This window comes from Aulonocara sp. 'chitande type north' Nkhata Bay, linkage group LG9 (genome assembly GCF_057382095.1).
Source record: "Aulonocara sp. 'chitande type north' Nkhata Bay isolate Kocher_YH1m ecotype deep benthic linkage group LG9, A_spYH_male_GT1.1, whole genome shotgun sequence".
Classification (NCBI taxonomy): Eukaryota; Metazoa; Chordata; class Actinopteri; order Cichliformes; family Cichlidae; genus Aulonocara; species Aulonocara sp. 'chitande type north' Nkhata Bay.
In genome coordinates, this window is record NC_141352.1 from 9,818,096 (window position 1) to 9,844,482 (window position 26,387).

The 26,387-nt window shown below is 39.2% G+C and overlaps 1 pseudogene across 1 annotated transcript in view; it reads right to left on the minus strand.

Moving 5' to 3' along the window:
* Nucleotides 1-4,100: 4,100 nt before the first annotated feature.
* LOC147321609 (uncharacterized) overlaps nt 4,101-26,387 on the minus strand; it is a 32,767-nt pseudogene continuing 10,480 nt past the window's right edge. Inside the window, exons 4-7 of the transcript XR_015130965.1 lie at nt 20,057-20,339; nt 7,550-7,612; nt 5,609-5,648; nt 4,101-5,200 (exon numbers count right to left, since the gene is read on the minus strand). The product of XR_015130965.1 is annotated as an uncharacterized LOC147321609 (transcript). The remainder of the gene's footprint in view (nt 5,201-5,608; nt 5,649-7,549; nt 7,613-20,056; nt 20,340-26,387) is intronic.

Below are 26,387 nucleotides of genomic sequence, written 5' to 3' on the forward strand. Positions count from 1 at the left end.
GGTTTTGAGATGTTCCTTAAATGAACAAAGCGGGTTCTTACTGTCTTATTTAAATTTCGCTTCAAAGTAAAAGCTTAATCAAAAACAACACCCAATATCAGCCTGTTGTCTCGTCCCACAGCAGATTAAAATAATGACCTAGGAATTGAATTTGAAAATAAATCAAATGTATTTTTAACATTACTTATTGTCCGAATAAAGATGAAATAAATAAGAATATTAAGTAATACAGATTAAAGTTCCAGTAGTATTTAAACAAAAAAAAGTTTGAAAACAGGAAATTAAAAATGGTCTCTGGCGTACGTTTAAATAAAGATTCAAATTAAATCAAAAATATTTTATTTTCCAGTCCAAAGCAAGTTCCCAACGTTTACAGATGATTCAGTTCATAAATTCACAATTGCATGTCGCCCTGGAGCTGGTCTCATCTTTAGGATGATGTTCCTAGCTGCTGATAACCATGCTAAAGCTCTGTCACGACTACAGCCATGTGAGACGTGCATGAGGCTCTTTACAGGATCATATATACAACTGTGCTTAATTACAGTAAAACTGAACAAAACAGAATTGTTGTATATCATGAGGTCTTTATGTCAATTACACAGTTTAACTGATTACATACCGTATTTTCACGACCATAAGGCGCACTTAAAAGTCTTAGATTTTCTTCAAAAAGTACAGCGCGCCCTATAGCGCAGTGCGCCCTGTGTGTTGTAATGAGGAGGTAGTAGAGAACACCATGAGAACGCTAAAGGGTGAAGTGTGGCCGAGTTGGAGGAAAGACTCGAGCGGTGGATCATCGAGCAAAGAACGAGCAGGAGAAGCGTTTCGACGGTCACCATTCAGCTAAAAGCAGTTTCACTTTCACTTTTTATGAAACTGTGCCATTTTTCCATCAGGACCGGGACTACGGTAGCGCAGCAACTTCCAGCGGATTATAAGGAAAAGCTGGCCATCTTCCGCTCCTACTGCAGCAAACACATCGGCGACAAACACATCCAGCCCAGCCACATCACTAACATGGACGAGGTCCCGCTCACTTTTGACATCCCGGTGAGTCACACTGTGGAGAAGAAGGGGACCAGCACGGTAGTGATACGCACAACGGGGTATGAAAAGTCTTCTTTTACTGTTGTGCTTGGCTGCCATGCTAATGGACAGAAACTGCCGCCTATGGTGATTCTTAAGCGAAAGACTTTGCCTAAAGAGAAGTTTCCAGCAGAAATCATCATTAAGGCAAATGAAAAGGGCTGGATGGATGAGGAAATGATGAAAGACTGGCTGAGGGAGGTGTATGTAAGGAGACCAGGTTTTTTTCCACGCATCACCATCGCTCTTAATCTGTGACTCTATGCGTACCCATCTCACAGCCGATGTGAAAAAACTAGTGAAACAAATGAACTGTGAGCTTGCTGTCATTCTGGGAGGCCTGACAAAGGAACTCCAGCCGCTGGACATCGGTGTGAACCGCCCGTTCAAAGTAAGGCTGCGAGTGGCCTGGGAGCGATGGATGACCGATGGAGACCACAGTTTCACCAAGAGTGGAAGGCAGCGCCGGGCGAGTTACGCCACAATTTGCCAATGGATTGTAGATGCTTGGGCTAACATGTCTGCTGGCACTGTTGTTCGAGCTTTCGCAAAAGCCGGCATCATTTCCGAGGAGCCGCACGGCACGGAAAGTGACTCTGACAGTGAAGAAAGTGAACTTGGCATGTTTGATGGAGATTTAGCGCAGCTGTTCAATTCAGACACAGAGGATGAGGACTTCGCTGGGTTTGATTGATGATAAAAATGTGAGTACCAAACTCAGGTTTGCTCCCGCTTTATTTTTAAATACGCATACGGTACTTGTATGCGCCCTATGATCCAGTGCGCCTTATGTGTGTGTTAAATACAGTAATGGCACACATAACTGAGACTGTGCCTTTTAGTACAGTGCGTCTTATGGTCGTGAAAATACGGTATATAGTTAAATACTTATGTGGTCCAACACGCAAATTTGGGGGATGGGGGGTGGACAAACAAACTAAGAGACGATGTCGCTTCTCTTGTTTTATAGTTTGCTGTCGCATTTCACTCATTGGCTAACAAGACTGAAAAGCTATTCGCTTAGCAAGCATGATCCTGTGGTGTTTCTGACAGGGAAGCTCACATAAACATTACCAGGTACCAACGTGATGCATTAATTTAACTTGACATCACAAGTCCAGGGCGCTGGTGTTGTGCCAAAGTTATGGTCTGCCAAAAACAGATGTCCAGTATTTGCCAAAAAGAGATGTTTATGTAAGTACATGTTTTTTGCACACTGGTAACAGTGAAACAGTTTATTTGCAGCGTGGGATCGTTTGTATTTGGAATATGAACGGAGATTCCTGAGGATTTTGTCACACTGGACACAGATGTAGCTCTTGGTGTTACGATGAGCTGAATGTGAGAAGCTTCTGTCACAGTGTCTACAGTTGTATGGTTTCTCTCCTGTGTGGATTTGTTCATGTCTCTTAAGCTGGCTAATAGTGGTGAAGGATGACCCACATTGGTCACACACGTGCTTTTTAACCCCACTGTTACAGAGTTCGTGTTTTTTGTAATTCACTCAGTGTGGGAAAGCCTCTCTCACACTCTTTGCAGTAGTTCATTTTATCTCCAGTGTGTCTACGCTGATGTATTTTCAGGCTTTCTGGTAATTGAAAGTTTTTCCACAAAGGTCACAGTGAAACTCTTTCCCACCACCACAGTGACGACAGGTTTGAGAATTGGATCCATCTGTGTCGCTCTGCTTCTAAACAAAGACACAAACACAGTAAGTCAGGGAATTCCTTCAACATTTTTATCCTGAAAATCGCCTGAAACAAAGAGCATCTCCCAATTTAATGTATTTGATGTAGAGGAACAGCAACAAGCACTGGTACTGTATAAGTTTTCTACAGTACCAGTTTTTCCTTCCCACTGTCACCAAAGTGCTTGCTCATAGGGGGTCATATGATTGTTGGGATTTTCTCTGTATCTATTATTGTAGAATCTACTGTACAATATAAAACACCTTGAGGCGACTGTTGTTGTGATTTGGCGTTATATAAATAAGATTGAATTGAATCTTGAAAATTGATGACTATGTCATAAATTGCAGGGACAAGGTTAAAAACTTGGGCGTGTGGTTCAACATGGCGCTCTCCTTCGAGTCTCATGTAAAAGAGACAACAAAGACCGCCTTTTGTCATTTGAGGAACATAGCTAAAATCAGACAAGTTTTATCAAACTACACTGCAGAGGTTCTTCTCCACGCATTTGTGTCTTCGCGTATCGATTATGGTAACGCTCTCCTTTCTGGGCTACCAAAGAAAGGTTTTAGAGGTTTACAGATGGTGCAAAATGCAGCTGCTCACATTTGAACTAAAACTGGAACATTTGAGCACAATACCCCTGCATTGAAATCACTTCATTGGCTACCTTGTGAGGTTCGACAGATTTTAAGGTCCTGCTGCTCACCTACAAGGCTTTAAATGGTTTGGCACCTTCATACCTCTCTGATCTTTTGAACCCTTATGTTCCATCCCATGCTCTCCGATCCCAGGATTCTGGTCATTCAAAAGTTCCTAGAGCCAGAAAAATAACTATTGGGGGAGCGTGCTTTTTCCTTTTCCTGCCCCGTTTTTGTGGAACAACCTCCCTCAAGATATTAGTGGAGCCTCTGTGGAGGTTTTTACAGCTAAGTTGAAGACCCACTAGTTCACCCTATCCTACACATCTTAATTATTGTTTTTAACTTTTATTGCTATGCATCACTTTCATTTATTTCTTTATTTTTAAATAGCTGTACAGAACTTTGTCTGAAAGCGCTTCATAAATAAAGTTCTTCTTCTTATGTTTTTGTTTCTTTGTTTTCTGTTTACTTTTTTATTTTGATTAGAGAAAAGGTGAGCCTAAGTCTTTTTAACCTATAACAACTGTGATACTCGCTTCTACTAATAACACTCAGCTTACTGGACGAAAATAACACATTTTTTCAATCAGTTCATCCAATATAACTCCATAAGTTTACTGATCTGACGTGTTCCAAACACTCAGTCTAATATAAGAAGATAATAATATAAATACATACCTCACAGTAACTGCACTTGTAGAGTTACTTTCTGGTGTGGATCTTTTGGTGTCTTCTCAGGGACTTTGGAGATTTGAAAGTCTTATCACACAGGTCACATTTATAAGGTCTCTCCTCATTGTGGGTAAACATGTGTTGCTGTAACTGTACATCTCTTGTAAATAGTTTTCCACACTGATCACAGAAATAAACATTATGTCCAGTGTGACTGCGTAAGTGTAGATTTCGTGACTCTATACGGCGGAATGTTTTTCCACAAAAATCACATGGGTACGCTTTGCTTCCAGAGTGGGTAACTTGATGACGCTGTAAGTACGTACTGTGAGCAAAAGCTTTACCACACTGATCACAGCTGTACGCTTTAACTCCAATGTGGACGAGTTGGTGTCTTTTTAAGCCTCCAGGCTGGGTAAAAGATTTTCCACACAACTCACAGCTGTACGGTTTAATTCCACTGTGGATGAGTTGGTGTGTTTTCAGGTGTTGAGCCTGGATAAAAGATTTTCCACACAAGTCACAGCTGTACGCTGTAATTCCACTGTGGATGAGTTGGTGTGTTTTTAAGGTTTTAGCCCAGGTAAAAGATTTTCCACACAAGTCACAGCTGTACGGTTTAATTCCACTGTGGATGAGTTGGTGTGTTTTTAAGCTTCCAGGCTGGGTAAAAAATTTTCCACACAATTCACAGTTGTAGGGTTTAACTGCACTGTGGATAAGTTGGTGTGCTTTCAGGTATTGAGCCCGGGAAAAAGATTTTCCACACAAGTCACAGGGGTACGCTTTAATTCCTCTGTGGAGGAGTTGGTGTGTTTTCAGGTGTTGAGGCCGGGTAAAAGATTTTCCACACAAATCACAGTTGTAGGGTTTAACTCCACTGTGGATAAGTTGGTGTGCTTTCAGGTATGGAGCCCGGGAAAAAGATTTTCCACACAAGTCACAGCTGTACGCTTTAATTCCACTGTGGATGAGTTGGTGTGTTTTCAGGTGTTGAGCTCGGGTAAAATTCTTCCCACACTCGTCACAGCTGTATTTTTTCTCTCCCTTTCTTCTGTGAGGTTTGTCGGCCTCCTGAGAGCGCTGCCTTCTCGCTCCATGTTGGTCCTGCAGTGACAGAGATACAAACAGAGGCAGTGAGTGAAATGCAGTCCTGGAACAAACTGAAACTGACTCCATTAGTGGAATCAAAGAGGTCAAGAAACACGTTGTAGGTGTGTTACCACCACCTTCTGGTGATAGTTTCCCACTACAATGATGTGCTACAATAAGACTTGTCAAAGGGGAAAATCTTTTATGTCATAAAAATATTGTGAGTTCAACTGATGATGTTGTTGTTTCAATGTGTGCTGATAAAATATGATCTTTGTATTTTCTTGTAACTTCTGTGGTTTTTGTTTGTGAATGTAGCTTCTGTATGTGTGGAGGAGCCCAGGATGGAAAAGATAAAGCTGCTGTTAACATCCAGCTGTGCACACAGTTTCAATAACAGTGTAACTGAGATACTTTTCTCACCTCCTGTGTTGAAGTCATTGTTTCCTCTCTAGTGGCTGAGCTGAGTCCAAATGGCTGAAACTGTTCCTCTGCTGCTCCACCAGACTCTTCTCCTCCTGTTACTCAGCTGGGACACAAAAGTATAGATATGTATTTTATCCCTGGCAAGAAGAAGCAGAGCAAATAAACAATACGACACTCATCAGTAACAATACCTATGAAGGAGGAGTGGAGCAGGACCGGAATACAGTATTCGGAAAGGCACACAAAAAAAACAAACAAAAAAACAAAACAATTAATTTCTTTACGAATATTTATTTCGAACAAATACTTAAAAAATATTTATATTTGGGAACAAGGGAAAACTTTATATGAAACAGCTGAGTTTCCTTGAGAGACTGCAGAACAGTACTGGATGAGTGAGTGACGTGTGAAAGAGGTGACTGACACAGGCTGCTCCACACAGCGACAGAGACGGCTCGGCTGAGCGAAAAAAAACACTGAACTGCATCACTATTTTTGTTCAATAGATTTTTTGGACCTTAACTGTGTTCTGGAGGCAGTTTATAGGTTTCGCGAAGATCGGGAGATTATTTCATTACGCTGCACTATTGACATCTGCATTCGGGTGCTCTTATGTTCACTCTGTTTACGTAGCTCTGTTAGCTTGGTAATTTAGACAACAGGCTGTTGACAGAGTAACGATCAAGTTCGGTAAAAAGGTTAAAACAATGATTGTGTCGAATGTATGCACTTGTGCGAGCTATATAGTACATTTAGGTTACTTAGGTATTTCAACCTATGCTAAGGTTAACCTTAGTTGTTGGTTTAACCATGGTTGAGGCAATGGCTGTTATGTTATTTTCTTTTCAGTGACGTTACATGTTCATTGCTGGATTTATGGAAAGAAAAAAATCAACTAATACTGCCTATCCATAGTTGCTATAATGGATACAATTAAAGAATACTTACACTATAACATTAATTACAAGCGTAACACAAAAAATTGATTTTTATGCCCAGTTTGAATTTTACTCAAATACAAATACAAATACTTTTCCCCCCTCAATAAATACAAATACAGATACTGGCTGCTTTGCACATCTCTACTATGAAGCTTCAAGGTGAAATCCCAGGAGCAACTACAAAAAGAAAGTCATCAGCTGCCTACAAGAACTTGAAAGGGAAAAGGCCACTGAGTAGGGCTGGGCGATATGGCCTAAAATTCATAAGGTGATATAATTTGAAGCATGTGCGGTAATGATATATATCGTGATATATTCTTTTCTTCTGTATAACGTATTTTCCACACTAAAAATCTTTTAATTTTCTCAAAAATCGAGAGTGTGCCTTATGTATGAATTCTGGTTGTGCTTAATGACCTCGAACCGATTTCTGCGTGCAGAAATCTGTTAAAAAAATGTTTTAGTACGGTGGTTCCCGACAAGATGGCAGTCTGAAAAGAGTTGCTCTGCAACTTGCACACTGAAAATAGATACAGTAATAGCATGCACCGTCTTTTTTGGAACATTGTGTATTGGCACATGTATGTGAAATGCCCTTAAATAACTAGCCTTTGTGAACTAATGCGGAAACGGCAAACCAGAAGGGCGCAGCGTGCTAAAGACCCTCCGACTGAACAACAAGCTAAAACTACTAAGAAAATGGATGCCTACGTCAGCAGGCCTCAGGAAGACCCAGCCGCTGCGACGTGTGTAGCCTCGGGAGGAGAATTAACACTAAACGAGTTGGTTGCGGAGTTAAGAATCATTCGGACATCGACAAATAATATTGAAAAGGACACGAAACAGATAAAAACGACTGTTCAGGAGATCGAAGGTAAAATCAATGCGTTGAGTGCCCGCATGGAAGAAGTGGAAAGTCGGGTTGCAACTCTTGAGGAGGCAACCCATGCGTCAGAGCAACAATTACCCACTATTCAAGAAGAAATTAAGAACTTACGGAACCATATTGAAGATCTGGACAACAGAGGACGGCGCTGTAATATCAGGATAATTGGTATACCTGAGTTAATAGAAGGAGAGGATATGATCAAGTTCTTACAGCGGGAGATCCCCATAATGTTGGATTTAACTTTGGAGCCCCGTACGCTAGATATACAGCGAGCGCATCGTGTTCCTATGGGTCCACCGAAACGGAGTAGGAGAGAGGGAGAACGACCGCGGCCTGTTATGGTTAACTTACTCCGTTATCGGGATAAGGAAGACATCCTTCGGGCGGCCAGAGAGAAAGGCCAGATTCTATGGCGTGGGGCGAAGATAATGTTTTTTCCGGATTACTCCCGACGAACCATGGACCGGCGCATGTCTTTCAAACAAATTAAGTTGGAGTTGAGAGAAAAAGGAGTGGAATACTCGCTGCTTTTCCCCGCTACTCTAGAAATAAAACGCAATGGAGCAAGGCACAGATTTTCTTCACCGGAGGAGGCTGCAAAATTTATTAAGAATATGTTCCCTTAAGATAAGTGACACTTTCTACCTTTTTTTTGTTTTGTTTTGTGATCGGGGATGGTGAAGTACTTTACCATATGTAAGTGCGTTTAACGTGTTGTTAGATGGGTTTGGTGCAGGGATTTTCTTTTTTTTTTTTCCCTTTTACTCGATTAATTTAAATATCCCTATAAACTACTAGTTATGTGCTGGGTTGCTAGCCGGGCACCGGTGACCACCAACCCTGGGAATTAGTCTTGCCTTTTGTTTTTTCCTTTTTTCTGGCTGGAGTTTTGCTGGAGCTGTTTTCAGTTTGTTTCTATTTATTTTGAGTCCTTGTATTTATAAATTGGTTTATCTTCACATAAAACCACCCTCTATAATGGATATATTTATGAATTGGAGTATTATATGGAATTCCACATTGTAACATGGATAGACAGACAGATTTCAAAATAGCCAGCTGGAATGTTAAGGGGTTGAATAACGGGATTAAGAGGAAGAAAATATTAACATATTTAAAGTTATCAAGAGTTGATATAGCCTTTATTCAAGAAACACACATGTGTAAGTCAGAAACTTTAAAACTTAAATGTTCCTGGGTAGGTAAAGTCTTTTCCAGTCCTGGAACTGGTAAAAGCAGGGGAGTGTCGGTTCTGATTCATAAAGCAGTTAGCTTTACTGAAACAAAAGTAATACCAGATAAGGAAGGTAGATTTATATTGGTTTATGGACAATTACTGGACACACCAATAATTTTATGTTTTTATGTAATATCTATGCACCTAATGCGGACATACCCGCCTTTTTTCATAACCTGTCACAGTATCTTTTGGAATTAGAAGGTGCACAAATAGTGGTAGGAGGAGATTTTAATCAAATACTGGATCAAGACCTAGATAGATCACTTCCTAGGAGAGGCACAGAGAGTAAATCTGTAGTTGCCATAAGGCAGATGACCTCAGATTTGGGTCTGAATGATATTTGGCGGACAATGCATCCAGAAGGCAGGGAATATTCATTTTACTCTCCGCCTCACTACTTTCTTATTTCTGAAGCCTTAGTGAATAATTCTATAGATTCAAGTATTGGTAATATAGTAATTTCGGACCATGCGCCAATTTTTCTATGTCTTGGAAATATTTTACAGATTCCTCCAAGCCGCAGATGGCGTTTAAATGTGTCCTTAATTAAAGACTCTGGTTTTATTAAATTGATAAGAGATGAAATACAATTTTACAAACAGACAAATAATCGAGAGGACACTACATTGGCTACTTGGTGGGATGCTATGAAGGCATACTTAAGGGGGAGAATAATTTCTTACGCTTCCTTTAAAAAGAAGGCAGCTAACAAGAATATCATTACGTTAGAAGCCAAATTAAAGGCACTTGAGGCAGTACATTCCCATACAAAAGACAGAGTTACGTTGAATAAAATCGTTAAAGTTAAATATGAGTTGAATGTACTGTACAACAGAAAGGCAGAATACGCTTTATTTCGCATTAATCAAGCATATTGGGAAATGGGAGAAAAGCCGAGTCGTTTATTAGTATACCGTCTTAAACAGAAAGACAGTATGAACCATATCCCAGGCATACGACAATCAGATGGGGTTATTTCAACTTCTATTAGACATATAAATGATGGATTCAGGGCCTTTTACAATAATCTTTATTCTACACAAGGTAGTTTAGATGAACAGAAATTCGAAGCATTTTTTACTGATTTAAACCTGCCACAGCTTTCTACTACTGACCAGCTGATTATAGATGCTCCAATTACAGTGGAGGAGATTACCCATGCAATTAACAGTATGCCACTTAATAAAGCTCCAGGATTAGATGGGTTACCATTGGATTTCTATAGAGCATTTGAAGATATGTTAAGTCCCCTGTTGCTCGATGTTTATAATGAGGCGTTCAAAGTAGGCTCATTACCTCAGTCAATGCACTCTGGACTTATAACATTTATTCTTAAAACTGGGAAAGACCCTTTAGACCCAAGTGGTTACCGCCCTATATCTTTGCTGAATTCTGACCAAAAAATCTTGGCAAAGGTCTTAGCGGGCCGATTAAAAGCAGTAATGGCAAAAATAATTCATGCAGACCAATCTGGTTTTGTTCCAAACCGCTATGGTTCAGATAATATTAGACGGTTGGTTAATTTGCAAAATTATGTATATGATTCAGTATATCCAACAGTGGCCCTATCGCTGGATGCTGCAAAAGCTTTTGATTGTGTTGAGTGGGATTATCTGTTTAAGACATTAGAAAAGTTCGGTTTTGGTGATAATTTTATTAGGTGGATAAAGATATTATAAGATTCGCCTTCAGCGCGAGTATTGACGAATGGGCTCATATCAGACCTATTCCTTTTACAGAGATCCACAAGACAGGGTTGTCCCCTTAGCCCCGGTCTCTTTGTAATTGCTATAGAGCCTCTGGCACAAAAACTGAGAAATAATGTAAATATATTTGGAATTTCGATGGGTAATAGTCAACATAAGCTTCTATTATATGCAGATGATATGTTGTTACTTATGACCCAGCCTGGGAAGTCAATTCAAGCCCTATTAGAACATATAGAAAGCTTTACGCTGCTTTCAGGGTATCGTGTCAACTGGGATAAATCAGAGGCAATGCCTATGTCAGGACACTGCCCCCATACTTTATTTAAACAGTGGGAGTTTCGGTGGTCCGTGAATGGTTTGAGGTATTTGGGGATACAAATTACCTCGGATTACACTAAGATGGTTCAAGCAAATATGGAGCCAATGATTGAAAGAATAAAAATGGAATTTGGTAGATGGTCCAGAGTGCGTCTCACAATATGGGGTAAAATTAGTTGTATTAAGATGATGACTGCACCCATGATCTTTTATATTTTATCTAATATTCCATTACACATTCCAGATAAGTATTTCAAAGATCTAGACTTTTTGATCCGGCAGTTTCTTTGGGGTAGTTCACCACATCGTTTAAGTATTAGGAAACTTCAAGCGAGTGTAAAACAAGGAGGTTTTTCATTGCCTAATTTCCAATGGTATTATTGGGTGATGAACGTGAAACAACTTAGAGCTTGGTTACCTACTGCACCAGTTAAACCCATCTGGTCCCATATAGAGACGGAAGTTAATGGCGGTATTTCTCCTTGGAGGGAGCTGTTTGATACCAGTCATAAAACTACCCATCCTATAATTGCAAACGCGAAGACATTGTGGTGTAAATTACATAGGGTGGGTCGCTGGGACTTTATTAAATCACCTTCGGCAACCTTATGGGGGAATAAAAGAATTTTAATTGGAGGGACATCGGTTGACTGGCTACAGTGGCGTAAAGCAGGCATCCTTAATGTATCAGATTTATTTGACTGTGGGACTAAATGTTTTTTAAGCTTTGATAAAATTGTGGAGTTATATAAGTTGAAGCGTAATCAATTCTGGAGATATGTCCAAATACAGTTCATTATCGAAGTGGCTGGGAACCCCCTTGAGTTGTCCTGTGGGCAGCCCTGTGGAAGTCCTGCTCTCAAGATCACCCTTGGGTAAAGGCATTACCTCTAAGATTTATCACTTATTGCAAGAACGGTCAGCTGACCCTCTCCTTAAAGTTAAGGGCTACTGGGCCCAGGACATGGCATTGGACATATCTTCAGTTGAATGGGATTCATGTTTTCAAAGTGTTAATACTATGTATAAAGAAACAGGCAGTAGATTTATTCAACTTAAGATAATCCATAGGTGGCATCGAACACCGCAACAATTGTATAAATGGAACCTGGCCTCTACGGACGAATGTTGGAGATGTGATGGTCAAAATGCCTCGATTTTACATATCTTATGGAGCTGTTCGGCACTTCGAGATTGGTGGGAAAATATAATGGAGGTAATTTTCAGTGTTTTAAAAAGGAGATTTGGTATCTCACCAAAACTGTCCATACTTGGTATAACCACAGAACTTTCTGATGGAGATTTTTCTAGTTATACAAAAAGATGGATTATTCTGGCTCTTACTACGGCCAAACGGGTCCTACTAAGACATTGGCGGAAAAAGAACCCCCCTCCCTATGAAGAGTGGCTAAAGACAATGGCTAAGTTGGCGTCTTGTGAAAAAGTGACTTATGGTTTATTAGATAAATTGCATCAATATGATTGTATTTGGTCCCCCTTTACAAGCTGGCTTTCTGTAACTTGAAGAACAGAAGAGTAATGATAGGATATTACCGACAGTTTTGTACAAATTTCTCTTCTGTTGCTGCTCCTCTCACTGATTTAACCAGCCCCTCAAAGCCATTTATAATATATACACCCTGTATATATTTCAAAATAAAAAATAAAAAATAGCTCAGTTTCCTACAATGGCGGCAGCCAGTTAGTTTTAATATTACTCTTATTATTCTTTCTGGGTCACAAAATAAACGTTTAACATCTTTTTTGTCTTTCACTACTCAGGTTAAACATGATATATGAGTCACTTGGATAACTTAGAAATGTTATTGTTTGGCTTTTTTTAGTATTTTATTTGTTCCTGAGTAAATCGGTTTGGCTGAGATTAAAGTTATAGTTTTTACACAGCTGAATAAACGTCAAGCAGACAGCTGATTATCAGAAGTGTGAGATGCTCGAGAATATACTCCGATGTAGACAGCTGAGTTTATTAAACTCCACCGAAACAATCTGCAAATGTAATTAAAATGTAATAAAAATGGTAAAATGGTAAATGGCCTGTATTTGTATAGTGCTTTACTAGTCCCTAAGGACCCCAATTGACCACATTCCTATAACGATCCCACACACATTAGGTGGTACTCCATTATAACACAAAATTCCTGTATTTAACACATCACCAAGACCATCTGTGACAGCGTTCAAGTTTTACAACAACTAAAAGGGAAACAGAAAATACACACTGATATATTACATACTTACGAATTTATAAGTTAAATATAGTGTACAATAACCAAGCTGTTATCAACCATCATTAACTATTGAACCTGCATTTTTGTTGAAGCAGTCTTCAGAAATGGGAAATTATTACATTCAGAAATCACATAATTTCCACATTCATGGCTGCATCAGCAGATATTCAAAAATACATAATTAAAATCACCTTGTTACCTGCAAACATTAAACGTGTTCTCAGGTACATTTGTGATCATTTTCAAGTTGTATGGCTTTAACAATGTGACATTTTCTCCCAAAATCACAATACCATCTCATTCCTTTTTGTAGAGGCAGGCATTTTAAAATGTTTACATTTTTAGGTCTTTATTTATTTAACTTTTTTACAATCCAAACCAGCACAGTCACTGGGTACTTTTGTGATTGTTTTCCTTCTCTATAAGGGACAGGTTCAAAGGTTAAAGGTCTCTCTTACTTTCAGTGCTGCCACATGTGGATTTAAGTCCGCACTGCACTGTGTGTGTCTGTTCCCTGATTCAGTAAAACACGTGCAGCTCTCCCAAAATGTGGGCGCATCACAGTTTTTTGGCCTCGTCTTATCTGTTTATCTTATCGGTATACAAGGCTCGCAACAATACAAATGGAAAATGTAATGTTAGTGTCATGTTGTTCAACAATTTCTACAAGAAAGCGGCTGGACTTCTTTAAGTTTGGTAAAACACGTTTCACCGCTCATACAAACCATTATGACGGAATTATAGAAAACACTGCATCAAAAACACAAAAAAAGTTGTTTCAGACATGTTGATCTCAGCAAAGGAGAATCACACCAAAACTTTCTTTGTGAGTACGGGCAGCTGCACCTAAAGGCACAATGAATAGCGAGCACACATTGAACCGTACATAACGCTGTAGGGGCGTAAGGTCTTTTAATCGTGGATGTAGTCAACGCGGTAAATAGAAATGAGGCTGTAGAGGTTTGGTGCAGGCAGAAAAACAGCTGCAGGGACAATGAAAAGACTTTTCTGCTCCAACTTCTCCCAGCATGCTGAGCTAATGATTAGTTGGTGTTTTTCTCCAAACACTCTCTCACTCTTCTCTCAACGTGTTCACAATAAACTGTGAACAGACACCGAGGAGAGCAGCAGAAGACCTCATTCAGGAGCTAAACTCAACATGAACTGAACTCACAGTAAAGTTAGCTCGGTGCTTACCTTTAGATGAGCCCACAAACCGAGAGAAACTCCGCGATGAAGCTGCAACTCTTTCCAAACACACGAAACAGATCAGGGAGCAGAGACCCACGTGGATCACGCTGATCGCAGCTACGATCCAGGAGACAAGGGTGGGCAGATCGATGCAGATATCGATCAGGACGTTGGTAGTGGTTTATGATCGATACTTTAGTTTGTTTCTCTCCTCTAAGTTCACTACTTTACTCCCGTTTCATGAAAAAGCAGCTCTCTCTGCTCGACTCCTCTCTTGCACACATGCTTTGCTCCGCCCCATTTTCTGCTCTGCTGTGATTCGTTGCTGTGCGGTCACGTGACTCAGAAGCTACATTTGGGGGGTGTCCAAATTCATGAGCCGCGTCCTCATTTTTTTTTTTTAAATAAACTTTATTAAGAAACAGTATACTGAACATGTATACAACCAGAACAAAATTAATATATGCCAGGGGGTGTGATACAAAGAATTACAAACATTCAAATAATTTGTAATTACTACAAATAGTAATAGTTTTCATAGCCTTTTTGTTGAGTGATCCACTAATCAATTTTATGTAACATAAAACATCATTATAGTAATGTTTAAAATTAGGTTTTTTGTTACTGTATTTGCATTTGTGAAAATAAAATTTAGCTAAGATAACTAACAAGTTTATTATAAAGTAAACATCTTCTTTTTTTTTGCCTTCGAAAGAAACAAAATACAAGATTTTCCCATTTCACAGTAAAGTCATTATAGAGATGTCCAACAATGAATCTACTGAAGTCTTTCCAAAATGTTCTAGCGTATGAACAGATCCAGAAAAGGTGTTGCACAGTCTCAGGATGGCTTCCACAAAATCCACAGTTCACATTTATGTCCCTTTTGAACTTTGTCACGTAATGATTAGCAGGATAAAATTTATGCAGTATTTTAAAGGAGACTTCCTTCACTTTATTCGTTACCAGTTACTTGTTAGGAATTGTCCATACTCTTTTCCAGTTAATGTCACTGACAAAGAAATTCCAATAAGAGACCACATGTGGAATAGTTAGAGATTCTGTCTGGAACAAAGCACGGATATTCTTATTACTTTTACTACGGTTTGTTAGACAGATTCTTCCTATGTGTGAATCTAAAGGGTTGGGGAGAGAAACAGATGATATGCAAGGTTGAATACCTTTAAACAGCATTATAATACCCGTAGGTATTGCATCAAATAATATGGCATATTCTTTGGGTGTGGCTGGAAATTTATAGGTGTTTAAGAATTCTGAATAGGACATAAGCTGCCCATTAGGATTAAACAGCTGATTCACTAAAACAATCCGTTTCTCAACCCACCTAGAAAAAAAAAAGATTTATTTTTATACACTATGTTCCTATTATTCCAAATTGAATACGTATGGGGTGTAAAGTTGTGTTTATATATAAGGGACCAAGCTAATAGAACTTGTTTGTGAAGCATCGAAAGGTTTTCTGGAAGCTTATCTATATTATAATCACAACCTAAGATAACTTAGACCACCAAACTTCCAAATGGATACCGGATTTTTAAGAAAATGTTTAGCCCAATTAATCTTAAATGTATTGTTTAGAGTAGTAAAATCCAAAACATTGAGGCCACCGTGTTCATAGTCATTCATCAATACACTTTTTCTGATGTAATGTAATGTGTCCTGTTTTTCCAGAGGAAGTTGAAGAGCATTCGGTCGATATCCTTACAAGTTTTGCCGTCCACATGCAGAGAAATTGCTGCATAAGTCAGTCGACACAGACCTTCTGCTTTTGAGAGCAATACCCTTCCTCTTAAACTTAAATCTCTCTGCAACCATTGATTTAATTTGGTTTGAGATTTTTTAATAATTGGGGGACAATTTAGTAAAATTCTGTCTTTTGGATCTTTGCAGATAATCAGACCTAAATATGCTGCTTCATTTTTAACTGTTATATTACAAATACTCTGAACATTACACTCTTTGACAGGCAATAATTGACATTTATTTAAGTTTAGGACCAATCCAGACCCTTTTGAGAAATCCTCTATTACGTGTAAAGCAATTGGCACTTGGCTGGCATTTTTAAGAAAAATTGTGGTATCAGGCTATGACAGCGTTGATGGAGTTTTTAAATTGTGTTGATCGGCCACGTAAAACCAGAGTTATGTTAAAAATATATGAAATATTTGGTTTTCTTCCTGAATACTATCATTGTTTATATTTACTGCGGGAAGAAACGGTAAAAACTGTGTTTCATAAGGAAAATGCCATAAAGCACTTTCCACCTGTGAGCGAAGACAACACCAAAAAACCTCACCCTTTCCTAATGGTCAAAAAATGTACCATGTCGACCAATCAAAAGATTCCAGATAGCAAGACGACATTGAATCGATGTTGATTTTTCATCCAATCCGTCGTTATGGTCAGGGTTGAAATGTCACTGTTGTAACAACATTGAAATACTGTGGTAAACCCATGGTCTTACTATAGGGACGTTGAAATGATGTTGATTTACCGTTGTTTTTTTGTCATTGATATTTGATCTATTTGTAGTTGACCAGGTGACAACAACAACGTCGAGAAAACGTCTATTTATAGTTGACCATCATTCCGCGCCGGACACCATCAAAAAGCCATCGATTTCTAGTAGTGCATTAAATTGCATTGCAACTGAGCGGGTATAAAGTACCGGAGAAAGTGGATTTATTGTTCTTTTGTTATCAATGACTTTGGTCTAGTTCACCAGCTTTGAAAAATCGTGTCGACCTGCAATTTATGTATAGTTGAGCGGGAAATTAAAGCAGCGATCACTTGGACTATTCCGCAGCACCCCTCTCACAGTGGTACATCCCTCCAGGTAACCATTGTCTTGTACAGTAGAGCGGGACATTAGATTTACTCTCAGCGGAATTGACCGGAGAAGGCATCAGTTCATGCACTGCACTGGCCTGCACCACGATTAGTATAAGGTAAGAATGAATGAATTTTCTTCTATTTGTTATTTCCACAGTTGCATTTGAATAACAGTAAAAAACTCGTTAATGTACAGTTTCTGACAAAATGTGGGAGCCCGAAATTGTGTCCACTTTTCATCTTACAACTCAGCTGGAGTTTCATACTTTTCTGTTATATTCTGTTACAAAGCTAGCCTAACGCTTCGAGGGTTCCTTTGTTAGCCTTGCCGTCGCCTCGGCCACCATTGACCCAGACTGTCGCTCTGTCTTTGCCTTTTTGCATAGTACTAAAAAAAATGTAAATCTGTGATATATGATTGGTAAATGTAAAGGTAACTGTATAAATGTGTTCAATGACTTTGTTACTTTTGATGATTGGAGAGCACCCGCTTCAATTCGCACACTAAAACTTTAGACTCAGTTCGAATGCTCACGCGGCATGTCCACGTGACTTTACGTTGCACGCTCACCTTTACGTTGCACACTCACCTAACTTTACGTTGCACGCGTACATGACTTTCCGTTTGTGCCTTGAATAATGAATAAGGCTACGTCCACACGTACCAGGGTATTTTTGAAAACGCAGATTTTTCTATGCGTTTACACCTTTCGTCCACACGTAAACCTCGTTTTCGTTCGCTGAAAACTGAGATTTTAAAAAACGCCTGCCAGGGTGGATATTTTCGAAAACTCAAGTTTTTGCATTTACGTGTGGATGAGGAAAACTGAGAAAACGCAGCGTCAAAGGTGTGCGCCTATTTTGACGTCACACTGTGCACGTTTTTCGTTCGGTGCAATGAATTTCTACAATGGCGGACTTAGACAAACTTATACTTGAATGCAGAATGTTAAGCCATCACTTATGGATATATTAGGTTTTCGCCTCCCACTGCTTAAACCTGAACAACCACTTTATGAAGTGGTTCTGAGTGAGCTGGAGCTGTTTTGCAAAGAAGGATGGGCAAGGATTTCAGTCTGTAGATGTGCAAAGCTGGTAGAGACAGACCCTAAAAGACTGGCAGCTGGAATTGCAGCAAAAGCTGGTTCTACAAAGTGTTGACTCAGGGGGCTGAATAATTACACACAGCCCACTTTGCAGTTATTTATTTGTAAAAAATGTTTGGAATCATGTAGGATTTCTGTTCCACTTCTCACGTGTGCACCACTTTGTGTTGGTCTTTCACATGGAATTATAAATGTACATTAATACATTCAATAAAATTGATTCATGTTTGTGGCTGTAATGTGACAAAATGTGGAAAAGTTCAAGGGGGCCGAATAATTTTGCAAGCCACTGTAAGCGGGAGATTTTCCCAACGAAGAACCACTTACTGCTTAAAAGATAGAGAGTTAAAGTAGACTGTATACCCTCAGGTTAACTTTAAAGGTATTGTTGAAGTCAGAGGCAGCATAAAAGTGACCCCCCCTTAGACTGATTTCTAGTTCTAGTGTCTTTATATTCCAGTGAGTTCTGCTTTTAGTTAGCAAACATAAACTAATGTAAGTCTATTAACGGCAACTGACTAACCAACCCGGTGAGTCGAGTCCCCTCGAGCAGTGCTCACTGACCAAGCCTAACACCAAACTGATGAAAACATGGCAGCATTTAGTCTGCATTTATAAATAAGGCAGCATTTATTTAAAACCTGCAACAATCTCTCCCAAAGTGATTGCAGTCACTTCAAGTCAGAGCGCAACTGTTTGCAGAAAGTTGGCCTCTTATAAGATGAGCTCCCTTATTCATTGTATTCCCAGAGTAATTCCCAGAGTATTTTATTTTCTTTAATAAATATCGATGTTTGGTGTCACTGTATTGAGACAACATCACAACGCAAAATATCAAGATGCTGTGCTGTATCGATCCCCCCCCCCACCTCTACCGTATTACGGGTGAAAACACCAGTCAGCCAGAAGATCAAAACAATAGTTAAGTTCAAGTATTTATACAATATCAGTTAACTGTAAGGTAAAACAATATCTATAACAACAACTACTACTAAATACGGTGTCCCAATGGGAAAACCATTTAAACGTGACAGCGATAACATTTTGGAGAATCAAAATCCGTAAAAAATAAATAAATAAAAAAATAAAATAAAAAAGTAAAAGACTTGCAGCTTCCCAAATGTAACATTCAGGATTATTGATGCAAGTCCAGAAATCAGAGCCACAAAGTAGACAAAAGGAAAACATATTATTGATACAGAAGTTGTTTTCTATGCAAGATCACTGCAAAAAGCCATACCTAATGTCCACCCTACTGTTACTCATTTTATATTAAGATTTAAAAATTAGTTGGTATTGGTATGGCGAGTGGCCTTCAATAATAGTAATAAATCACATAGCAATAGTACATTCATATAGTTGTAATAGGCATGAAAATATATTAAGTAATCCAAAGTATTCAGAATACGTAACTCTACCGGCATCCAGCATCTATCTACATGTAAAAAGAATTTGGTGTTTTCTGAGGGTCCAAAAAGAAATAATAGAATTTGAATTAATTTAAATTAAAACAATTTAGTTTAATACGACTAATAGGCATTACGAGCTCAGTCATGGGAAAAAAAACAACAAAAAAAAACAACAACAACATTTCGAATGTTATTTCTTCCTGAATTGAAGTCCAAACATCAGAGCTACCTCGTGAGATCCAAGTGTGACATCAGCTGACACTCTTTACAGGAGATTCCATCTGAACTCTGTGGAGCCTGATCTGGTTTGTAAGTCTGACCCTGAAACCAGAAGAGGATCTTTCTGTCTCTTCAGATTCACTGTGATCCAGTGCAGTCCGTCCTGCAGGATCGTGCTGATGTTTGCACAGAGCAGATAATGAAGTGAATGTTTTTGCACATTGGTAACAGTGAAACAGTTTATTTACAGTGAGGGATTGTTTATGTTCGGATTATAAACTGAGATTCTTAAAGCTCTTGCCACACTGTTATTAAGTTCACTTCAATATGTCGAAGTTTATGGCAATCACGAGTCCCTGAATATGAGAAACGTCTGTCACAGTGTCTACAGTTGTATGGTTTCTCTCCTGTGTGGACTCATTATGCAGGTAACCTGCAGTGGTGAAGGATGACCCACACTGGTCACACACGTGCTTTTTAACCCCACTGTGAATGACTTCATGTCGTTTTAATTCACTTGGTTTGGAGAAGCCTCTCCCACATTCTTTGCAGAAGTTCATTTTGTCTCCAGTGTGTCTACGCTGATGTATTTTCAGGCTTTCTGGTAATTGAAAGTTTTTCCACAAAGGTCACAGTGAAACTCTTTCCCACCACCACAGTGACGACAGGGTTGAGAATTGGATCCATCTGTGTCGTTCTGCTTCTAAACAAAGACACAAACACAGTAAGTCAGGGAATTCCTTCAACATTTTAATCCTGAACATCGCCTGAAACAAAGAGCATCTCCCAATTTAATGTATTTGATGTAGAGGAACAGCAACAAGCACTGGTACTGTATAAGTTTTCTACAGTACCAGTTTTTCCTTCCCACTGTCACCAAAGTGCTTGCTCATAGGGGGTCATATGATTGTTGGGATTTTCTCTGTATCTATTATTGTAGAATCTACTGTACAATATAAAACACCTTGAGGCGACTGTTGTTGTGATTTGGCGTTATATAAATAAGATTGAATTGAATCTTGAAAATTCATGACTATGTCATAAATTGCAGGGACAAGGTTAAAAACTTGGGCGTGTGGTTCAACATGGCGCTCTCCTTCGAGTCTCATGTAAAAGAGACAACAAAGACCGCCTTTTGTCATTTGAGGAACATAGCTAAAATCAGACAAGTTTTATCAAACTACACTGCAGAGGTTCTTCTCCACGCATTTGTGTCTTCGCGTATCGATTATGGTAACGCTCTCCTTTCTGGGCTACCAAAGAAAGGTTTTAGAGGTTTACAGATGGTGCAAAATGCAGCTGCTCACATTTGAACTAAAACTGGAACATTTGAGCACAATACCCCTGCATTGAAATCACTTCATTGGCTACCTTGTGAGGTTCGACAGATTTTAAGGTCCTGCTGCTCACCTACAAGGCTTTAAATGGTTTGGCACCTTCATACCTCTCTGATCTTTTGAACCCTTATGTTCCATCCCATGCTCTCCGATCCCAGGATTCTGGTCATTCAAAAGTTCCTAGAGCCAGAAAAATAACTATTGGGGGAGCGTGCTTTTTCTTTTCCTGCCCCGTTTTTGTGGAACAACCTCCCTCAAGATATTAGTGGAGCCTCTGTGGAGGTTTTTACAGCTAAGTTGAAGACCCACTAGTTCACCCTATCCTACACATCTTAATTAGTGTTTTTAACTTTTATTGCTATGCATCACTTTCATTTATTTCTTTATTTTTAAATAGCTGTACAGAACTTTGTCTGAAAGCACTTCATAAATAAAGTTCTTCTTCTTATGTTTTTGTGTCTTTGTTTTCTGTTTACTTTTTTATTTTGATTAGAGAAAAGGTGAGCCTAAGTCTTATTAACCTATAACAACTGTGATACTTGCTTCTACTTTTTTTTTTTTTTTTTAGAAGTGAGTAAGTGACGGACAAGGTAAGCGACTCATGTTGTAACTGACGTCAGACACCGGAGATTTTGGCGGAAAATTAAAGCAAATGGTAGTTTAGATTTGAACAAATTCATTTAAGCTTCAGCATTACCAAATACACTTATCAATTGTCTTATAACTAACACTATTTGTCTAAATAATCTCCAACACCCTGGAGAACAACGAGGAGAGTTTAGAGACTCTCCAAGATTATATTGATCAGTGCTTTCAGGATCTCGTGATGAAGAAGACCCCGTGTGCAGCTTCCCCGGCTAAAGCTGAGACGCCGTCGTCGAAAAGACAACGCCCGGCAGATTCCCCTGGCTCAACATCGCCAGCCGGCAAAGATATTGCCGACATATTGGAGTCAATCGACAAGCGATTGTCCAGTTTCGACGCAAGGCTGTCCTTGGTGGAGATTCTTCACCGAGAATTTAAATGCTTGCGAGAATCCCTGGAGTACAGCCAGCAGCAGGTGGAAACGCTTGCTGCTGAAAATGCCACGCTAAGGGAGTCGGTGAAATGTCTCACAGATAATGTTACCCAGCTCAATAGAGAAAATAAAAAAATAAAAGAAACAGTTATCGATCTACAAGCTCGTAGCATGCGTGATAATCTGGTATTTTCTGGTATTCCAGAAGCCGCTGGAGAGGACGCGGAGACCACGGTAAAAAGCTTCATCAAAACCCACCTGAAGCTGCCGGAGGACACTGTGAAGAACATCGTCTTCGATCGGGTACATCGCCTCGGCCCCATTCGGGCTACGGCCGGGAGACCACGTCCTATCGTGGCCAAATTCGGCCACTTCAAACAAAAGCAACATGTGAAAAGCCGCGGCAGGGAATTAAAAGGAACGGACTTCAGCGTGAACGACCAGTTCCCCAAACAGATCTTGGAACGACGCAGGGTCCTCTTCCCAATCCGACGCGGCTTCATCCAGAAGGGCTCCCGCGCTGTCATCGCTGTGGACCGGCTGTACGTGGACGGACAGCTCCACCGCGACCCCAACATCACTCCGTGGCTGTATTAACCTCACACCAGATAAGAATCAGCTGCACCATTTCCCTATCCACTCACACTAACTTGCATTAACATCTGTTTAACTTACCAGCATCAAATCGCATCTTAAAGTGTGATTTCATAGCAGAATTAACACCGTCACTCTCCGTCAGTGATTTAATTGGAATGTTTACATTTTGTTTCTGGTTTTTTTTTCTTCTCGTTTTTTTTTTTTTTTCTTTCCCTCCGCTCTTTTCCCCCTCTTGGTTTTATGCTGCTCACCCCTGTCCTTGGTTTCTTTCTTTATTCCTTTCACTGCCTCGATCACCTGCTTCGACACTCATCCACAAACATCCTTTATTTCGACACATACGCACCATGCGCTCAATGGCAGCACATTTACATCAGTCAGACAGCGCACACAGTCATATAAGATACACACACACTTAAGCCAAGCCTACTCATATTAGTAACTATGCATACACAAAGTCAGACTCAGGGAGCATCTCGCCACACATTTTTTCTCTCTCTCCTTCTCTTTATTTATGAACAAGTGACGTATTCTCTCCACCTGTCTAAGCGAGGCACACAGCATACATCCCTAGTTATACACAAACATCTATGGGTACACTGAGGTTCATTACATGGAATATAAATGGAGCTGGCTCCAGAGAAAAGAGGTTAAAAATATTTAACCAACTCAAAAAACTACAGGCAGATGTTGTCCTATTACAAGAGACCCACAGACCTCTTAGAGGTTCGAATGAACTTAAAACACCTGAGTTTCCCAATGTGTTCTCAGCTTGTTATAATTCTAGACAAAGGGGAGCAGCAATTTTAATACATAAAAATATTAATTTCACAGTACTCGATACAGTTATAGATCCAGAGGGCAGATTCTTAATCATTAAACTATCTATACGTGATAGAAAGCTATGTATTGCAAGTGTATATGGTCCAAATGTTGATGATCCCTCATTCTTTCACGGTTTTTTCAGTGCACTCTCTGAACACTTAGATGGCACACTTGTTCTTGGAGGTGACCTCAACCTTGGACTAAATGAAGACATGGATAGGCTCAATACAGCGGGAACTCAGCGTAATTGGCAGTCCACAAATATAATCAAACAGTATATGAGCGACTTTGGTCTTTGCGATGCATGGCGCTCCCTTCACCCCACCAGTAAGGAATATACTTTTTTCTCACATGTCCATCACTCCTACTCTCGTCTGGATTATTTTTTGGTCAGCAGCTCACTGCTGAACGACATTTCAGACACTGAGATTCACCCTATAGCTGTCAGCGATCATGGTCCTGTATCTTTAACACTAATGCACAAGAATAACACTACGCCAAGAAAAAACTGGAGATTTAATATATCACTACTTAAAGATGAAGACTTTATTAAATATTTTAAAAAAGAGTGGACTTCATATTTGGACTATAATGACACTCCCGAAACATCAGCTTCTGTTCTATGGGAAGCAGGGAAAGCTGTGATGAGAGGTAAAATAATTTCTTTCTCATCACATAAAAAGAAAAAAGAAAACAAAAATATTCAGGAATTAGAAAAAAACATCAAATCACTAGAAGAAGCCTACGCGTCCCACCAAGATCAGGAAACATTGAACAAAATACGCAAAACAAAACTAGAATTAAATGAGATAATTGATAAAAAAACAAAATTCTTAGTACAAAGACTACGCCTACAAAATTATGAACATGGTAATAAATCCGGTCAATTTCTAGCAAACCAGCTAAAAATAAATAAAGAAAAAACAACTATATGTGCTGTTCAAGATTCATCTGGGAACACAATATATGATCCGATACAAATAAACAACATTTTCAGGGATTTCTATAAAACGTTGTATTCACCACAAATAAACCCATCTAAAAAAGAAATTGATCAGTTTTTGGACAACATAACTCTTCCAAAATTATTGGACACTCAAGCAATGGCACTGGATTCACCACTGACACCAGGTGAACTCCAGGAAGCCCTGATAAGTATGCACAATAATAAGGCTCCAAGTCCAGATGGCTTTCCTGCAGAATTCTACAAAGAATTCTGGTCGATTCTAGCACCAGTTTTCTACAGAACGTTGTTGGAAATTAAAGAAAAGGGCAGACTTCCATCAAATATGAATTCTGCAAACATTAATCTCCTGCTAAAACCAGGCAAAGACCCTGTATATCCCTCAAGCTATCGTCCAATATCCCTTATAAATGTAGACCTTAAAATAATCTGCAAAGCTCTCTCAAAGAGACTGGAGAAAATAACCCCCCTCTTAATTCATCCTGACCAAACTGGTTTCATAAAAGGTAGGCACTCATCAACAAATACACGTAGATTACTTAATTTGATAGACTACTCATACAGTAAAAACCTAGAAACTACAATATTCTCTTTAGACGCAGAAAAAGCATTTGACAGAGTTAACTGGAAATTTCTATTTGCAACTTTACACAAATTTGGTTTTGGATCCTCTTTCATAAACTGGTTAAAAATATTATATAATTCCCCAACAGCTTGTGTTAGAACAAATGACCAGACATCCTAAAGCTTCTGTCTCTTGAGGGGCACCAGGCAGGGATGCCCACTCTCCCCTTCACTATTTGCAATTTTTATTGAACCACTAGCAGCAGCAATTAGACAGAATTCAGTAATTAAGGGCATAAAATGCAAGAACGTGGAACATAAAATCAGCCTTTATGCGGATGATGTGTTACTCTTTCTCCAAAATTCACAAACCAATATCTCTGGGGTGATTGAATTGATAAACTCTTTTGCAAGAATATCAGATTACTCAATTAACTGGTCAAAATCTACAGTCCTACCGATTAATTGCTCCCTCCATAATTCCTCTTCTACACCACTGCAATCGGGAAATATAAAATATTTAGGTATTAATGTTTCTCCCAAGCTTGCAGATCTAACTAAATTAAACCATATCCCACTTTTAAAGAAGGTAGAAGATGATCTGGCTAGATGGAAATGTCTACCCATATCACTCATGGGAAGGGTTGCCGCTATAAAAATGATGGTCTTACCAAAAATAAATTATTTATTCTCAATGATCCCAACTAAACCGCCACAAGATTGGTTCAGATCTCTAGATTCATGTATGTCCAAATTCCTTTGGAAAAATAAACCCCCACGTATAAGCTTAAAAACACTACAAAAGACCAAGGATAAAGGAGGACTAGAACTGCCTAACTTTCAGCACTACTTCTTAGCCAACAGGCTTCAGTTTATCTCAGGATGGCTAAAACATACCCTCTTAGATGAACCTTGGCTAGATGTAGAACAAGCACTCTGCAATAATCTAGAGATCTCAGACCTACCATTTATCAGCTCAAACATCCAACGACATGAATGCTTTAAAAGCATCAACATCAGCTCTTCTCTGACAGCATGGTGGGAGTTTCTAAAATTGACGGCGTCTTCATTAATCCCATGCAAACGTACACCTATCTGGAAGAACCCTGACATATTACAAAACAATAATATGATAAACTTTTCAGATTGGAGTGATAAAGGAATCAAATATTTAGAACATATACTAGAAGGAACAGAATTTATTTCATTTGACGGACTAGTTACAAAATATGGGATCAACAAGAAAAGATTTTTAGAATATCAACAAATTAAATCCATAGTAAAAAAGAAATTTAAACCGGGTCAAGTTGAACTACAAACACCACCAAGTGTGGTTCAATTTCTTAC